Here is a 6,655-nt window from a genome sequence, read left to right on the forward strand (position 1 = left end):
AGAGAATCTGGAGAAATATCTGCAAGTAAGGGGCAAAGCAGAAAACCAACATTGAATGCCCGTGATCTTCGATCCCTCAGGCAGCACTGCGTTAAAAACCGACATCATTCTGTAACAGATATTACCACATGGGCTCAGGAACACTTAAGAAAACCACTGTCAGTGAAGACAGTTCATCGCTCCATCTACAAGTGCAAGTTAAAATTCTGCTATGCAAAACAAACGCCATATATCAACACCACCCAGAAACGCTGCCGGCTTCTCTGGGCCCGAGCTCATCTGAGGTGGACTGACGCAAAGTGGAAAAGTGTTCTGTGGTCTGATGAGTCCACGTTTCAAATAGTTTTTGAAAATCGTGGATGTCGTGTCCTCCAGGCCAAAGAGGAAAAGGACTGCCTGGATTGCTATCGGCACAAAAAGTTTAAAAGCCAGCTTTTCTGATGGTATGCGGGTGTGTTAGTGCCCATGGCATGGGTAACTTGCACATCTGTGAAAGCACCATTAATGCTGAAAGGTACATAGCAACATGTTGGAGCAACATATGCTGCCATCCAAGCAATGGCTTTTACAGGCACGTCCCTGCTTATTTCAGCAAGACAATGCCAAGCCACATTCTGCACGTTACAACAGCGTGGCTTCGTAGTAAAAGAGTGCGGGTACTAGACTGGCCTGCCTGCAGTCCAGACCTCTCTCCCATTGAAAATGTGTGGTGCATTATGAAACGTAAAATATGACAACGGAGACCCCGGACTGTTGAGCAAATGAAGTTGTACATAAAGCAAGAATGGGAAAGAACTCCACGTACAAAGCTTCAACAATTAATGTCATCAGTTCCCAAATGCTTATTGAGTGTTGTTAAAAGGAAAGGTGATGTAACACAGTGGTAAACATGCCCCTGTCCCAGCTTCTTTGGAACGTGTTGCAGACATCAAATTCAAAATGAGTGAATATTTGCAAAAAACAATAGTTTATCCGTTTGAACATTTAAATATCTAAATGTCTTTGTAGTGTATTCAATTGAATATAGATTGAAAAGGATTTGCAATCTACACACAAAAAAGCAAGATATGGGCTCTTTATGAAATTACTACAAGCTGTGATTGATACACAAACTGTTATAATTGCAGATAGTAGAACAAAACCACACGTTTGCTAACCCAGAAAAGTGAAAACTCTCAGAATTATTACTAACGCTCCTTATTTAAAGGAGTAAATGTGCAAATTCCAGTCACAGTCTTAACAAAGGCCGAAGTGATCTTACATGGTTCATCATTAGGGGAGTGAGTACATAAAGCAGAACAAAGTGAACGCTCGCAAGATTCAGAATGGTCTGTACCAGACAATCAGTTAGCTTTTCAGTGCTAGAAATGGTATTATGAAAACTTGTTAGAAGCTTATAACCTTATTATAGGTACATCATGCATTTTTACAGAGATATCTTCAATTCCTTAGAATTGTTAGAATTTATAGTTCTACAGTTATTTGAGTATGAGTTCTATTTAAGCTCAAAAAAAGCCTGAGAAATGGCTGACTGAGTTGAATCAAGTGTATTAGAGATGGGGGAAAAAAACCTTCCAGTAGAGAAGAAAATGTGGAGTTCTCAAAAAAAAAAAAAAAAAGGGGGGGGGCCTCACTGCATCTGATTCATACCACAGATACTGTACTGTGGAGGAGTTTTAGGCAGCTGTGAAAATTTTCAAAACTTTATCTGGGTAGTATGTAGTATATGCAATATATAAGAGTATTTGCAAATATAGTAAAACATAACAATGCCTTATAAGTTATTGATATCTTGGTTAATGTAATGAAGAATTGGTTCTGAAAAAACAGTGTTGGATGGTAACCATAAATACTGAGCTTCCTCAAGGAGCATCAGGAAATGGTTAACATTGAATCACAATGTGTCATATAATCACTTACTGATTACTGACTTTTTTAAAAAACATATATTATTGCTATTATGTAAAAACCTGATGTCTCCATTTTGTCTTTTTTTTTGAGAACTCTAGTTATCTTTTGCATTGTGTTACAATTTGATGATGAATAGACCCATAGAAATGGTCCACAATGACATAGAAACAAATCTTGATACATCAGCTTCCATTAGAACTTAGGAATGCTTTTTCTTTATTATTTTGAAGATAGAGGGTTTTGTTTCTAATAGCGATGATATGTTTACTACCCTGACAAATGGCTTTACATAATTTTCACGGGTGGTCTAAGACTCTACACAGACCTGAAGATGAAAACTAACTGGTTTTGTACAGTAGTCCCTGTGTTTGGGATTGAATTATTATTATTATTATTATTGAATGAATTTTATGTATGGGCAATCCTGAGCATTTGTAATGAGATCAAACAGTGGCAATATGCAATAGGTATCAGGCTCTGCTCCTGGAGGGCTGCAGTGCTGCTTGGGTGAATGAGGGTGAAATACTACTATAGTGACTACTATAGCGATTACACTGCCATATATAGCCATTGTTATATGAAATATTGACATGCACTGCATGTATTATAACACATTGGTGAAGCAATAATGGTTAAATACTGATGTGCAGTATTTACATTTATTGGATACCATGAAGACCTTGATTTATACAACATTCAGACATGCACAGAAACTTTTTCTGGAACTGATTTGTCAGGATGCTTTCAATAAAAAACACTGTGATTGGTTAGAGGGCTTATCTGCATTTTCCAGCCAATCAGTATTGCAAGGGCCATTGCAATAATGATTAACAAACAAAAGTCTTGGAGAACTAAGCTGAGTATCTTTGGTTTAGTTTTAGTTTTATTTGATGGAAAAAAAACAGTGCAATGTTCAAACAGAACTTCATTATGTCAAGTAGCTTTGCTTGTTCAGATCAATGACGTAACATCTGAGCAATGCTGTGGCCACTCAGGACCCGAGATGCCTGTTAGTTTTAGGCTTCTTTTGGTTTTTGATAAACGCAGTAGATCCAAAAAACTGTAACCATTGAGTTTAGGGAAATTGACCAGAATAAGCTGGGTATGTGTTCATGTGTGCTCAGGTTTATTTGCCCTCTACCACACTTTTTCACACAAGATAAAAGGATGTTTTTTCTAAGGTTGTACCTGGGTGTATATGTACACATATTTAAATGGGCCTGTTTTAAGGGATGTGTGTATATGTATATGCTTTGCTGCATGTACATATGACTTTGAATACTTTTTGACAGAAACAAGCAAAAAAGCAAGCTTGTAACATTGTTAAATGCAAATGTAACTTCTAACATTGAAAAATTAAAATCTAGTCTAAATTGTTTAGATGTCCTTGTGTTTGTAAAGGAATAGTTTGATTTCTGACACCGAATGACACAATGTTATCTTTAAAAAGGACAAATGTACACCAGCATAGTTGAAATCAGTGATGGCTATCAGTGATGAAGCTAGAATTTTGTCCATCACCTGTTGTACAGTGTTAGAAACCACACAAGCTTGAAGAAGTGGCACCGATCCAATAGTAGAAAATGCTGAATGCGATATCGGAGGGGAGAGAAGAATGAATCTGATCCAATCCTGTAACAAATCTGATCCAAATTATGTTCTTCCTGTGAGTTAAGGCATTATTTGAGGAGCTTGATCAGCCCAATTATAGATGATCATCTTAAGTGCTTCAATTAAAAATATTTCATTTTAAAGCTGGGATGAAAGCAGAACAAAATGAAAGTAGCAGCTTTTCAGTGCAAGAAATTGTATTTTGACATCTTTTAGAATTATTAGAAGCTTATAAACTTGTTACAAGTACCTTATGCATTTTTATGGAGATCTACACTCACTGGCTACACTCACTCTACACTCACTCTACACTCACTTCATTAGGTACACCTGTTCAGTTGTGTGTTAACACAAATCACTAATCAGCCAATCACATGGCCGCACCTCAATGCATTTAGGCATATAGAGGTGGTCAAGACAACTTGCGGAAGTGCAAACCGAGCATCAGAATGGGGAAGAAAGGTGATTTAAGTGACTTTGAACATGGTAAGGTTGTTGGTACCAGATAGGCTGGTCTGAGTATTTCAGAAACTGCTGATCTACTGAGATTTTCACGCACAACCATCTCTAGGGTTTACAGAGAATGGTCAGAAAAAGAAAATATCCAGTGAGCGGCAGTTGTTAGGACGAAAATGCCTTGTTGATGTGAGAGGTCAGAGGAGAATGGGCAGACTGGTTCGAGATGATAGAAAGGCAACAGTAACTCAAATAACCAACCAAAATCTCTGAGGAATGTTTCCAATACCTTGTTGAAAATTTGCCACGAAGAATTAATTTTAATTAATTTTTAATTTTTACTTAATTTTACTACCTAATAAAGTGGCTAGTGAGTGTATGTTAGGTTTTTTTTTATGTTGGAATTTGCAGTCCTACAGTTATTTCAGATAATCCACAACAATCATTTGACTGGTCATAAAACAATAAAATGTGGAATGGAGCTCTCAAATGGGCCTTAGGCTTTTTATGAGTCTTAGGCTTTTTTAGAACTTTAGCTGGCCAGTAAGTATGATTTTGTTTGTAAAATACAATATATAACAAATACAAATATAGTAAAACATTTAAAACAAGTTTAAAGAAAAATGTTAGTTTGAAATTGATTCCAGCTGGTCTGGATTCCATGGTCTGCAGTCATTCTGTAGTGGGCATCGTAGCCTTGTAATGAAGTAATTCCATAGTTAAGAATGTCATTTGGGTTTTACTGACATTACATTACAAATAGGCATATGTATGTAAAGGTAAAAGATTACCATATTATTTTATGCATTGATGATGTGTGAGTTCACTTTAAATCCTTTTCAACATTTATTCAATTGAATACACTACAAAGACAAGATATGTAATGTTCAAATGCATAAACTTTAGTTTTTTGCAAATATTTACTCATTTTGAATTTGATGCATGCCATATGTTCCAAAGTAGTTGGGACAGGGGCATGTTTACCACTGTGTTACATCACCTTTCCTTTTAACAACACTCAATAAGCGTTTGGGAACTGAGGACACTAATTGTTGAAGCTTTGTAGGTGGAATTCTTTCCCATTCTTGCTTTATGTCCAACTTCAGTTGCTCAACAGTCCGGGGTCTCCATTGTCGTATTTTGCGCTTCATAATGCGCCACCCATTTTCAATGGGAGACGGGTCTGGACTGCAGGCAGGCCAGTCTAGTACCCGCACTCTTTTACTACGAAGCCACGCTGTTGTAACATGTGCAGAATGTGGCTTGGCATTGTCTTGCTAAAATAAGTAGGGATGTCCCTGAAAAAGACGTTGCTTGGATGGCAGCATATGTTGCTCCAAAACCTGTATGTACCTTTCAGCATTAATGGTGCCTTCACAGATGTGCAAGTTACCAATGCCATGGTGCACTAACACACCCCCATACCGTCAGAGATGCTGGCTTTTGAACTTTGCCTGATAACAATTCGGACAGTCCTTTTCCTCTTTGGCCCGGAGGACACAACATCCTTGATTTCCAAAAACAATTTGTGGACAAATGTGGACCACAGGACACTTTTCCACTTTGTGTCAGTCCATCTCAGATGAGCTCGGGCCCAGAGAAGCCAGCAGCGTTTCTGGGTGGTGTTGATATATGGCTTTCGCTTTGCATGGCAGAATTTTAACTTGCACTTGTAGATGGAGCAACGAACTGTGTTCACTGACAATGGTTTTCTGAAGTGTTCCTGAGCCTGTCCGGTAATATTGGTTATAGAATGATGTTGGTTTTTAATGCAGTGCCGCCTGAGGGACTGAAGGTCACGGGCATTCAATGTTGGTTTTCTGCCTTGCCCCTTACTTGTAGAGATTTCTCCAGATTCTCTGAATCTTTTGACGATATTATGGACTGTAGATGATGAAATCCCTAAATTCCTGCAATTGCACTTTGAGAAAAGTTCTTAAACTGTTGGACTATTTGCTCACGCAGTTGTTCACAAAGTGGTGAACCTCGCCCCATCCTTGCTTGTTGAACGACTGAGCCTGGGATGTTCCCTTTATACACAATCATGACACTCATGATTTCCAATTAACCTGTTCACCTGTGGAATGTTCCAAACAGGTGTTTTTTTCAGCATTCCTCAACTTTCCCAGTCTTTTGTTGCCCCGTCCCAACTTTTTTGGAATGTGTTGCAGGCATCAAATTCAAAATGAGTGAATATTTGCAAAAACAATAAAGTTTGAACATTAAATATCTTGTCTTTGTAGTGTATTCAATTGAGTAAGGTTGAAAAGGATTTGCAAATCATCGTATTCTGTTTTATTTATGTTTTACACAACATCCCAACTTCATTGGAATTGGGGTTGTAGATGGAGATTAGGTCGGAAAATGCTGAAGTATCCCTTTAAGACATAAGCAGTAAAACTTACTGTACAATTACTCACTTTTAACTCCAGAAGTATCAAAAATTGTCTTCTGACACTTCATAAAACTAAGTTGAATGCAGATAACCACACCGTGACACAGTGTGAACTAATATTTGCATATATTTTACATCTTATGCTTGAAACATCCTTTTCTATAATAGGGTACAAAATGTACATTTCATAATTATTTTAATCCATCAACCCTGCAAGAAAAACAGCACCAACATAGCTGGTCATCACCAAAATCCACTTTGTATGCTGGTCAGCAGCAATAG

This window comes from Pygocentrus nattereri, chromosome 5 (assembly GCF_015220715.1).
Source record: "Pygocentrus nattereri isolate fPygNat1 chromosome 5, fPygNat1.pri, whole genome shotgun sequence".
In the NCBI taxonomy this organism is placed as follows: Eukaryota; Metazoa; Chordata; class Actinopteri; order Characiformes; family Serrasalmidae; genus Pygocentrus; species Pygocentrus nattereri.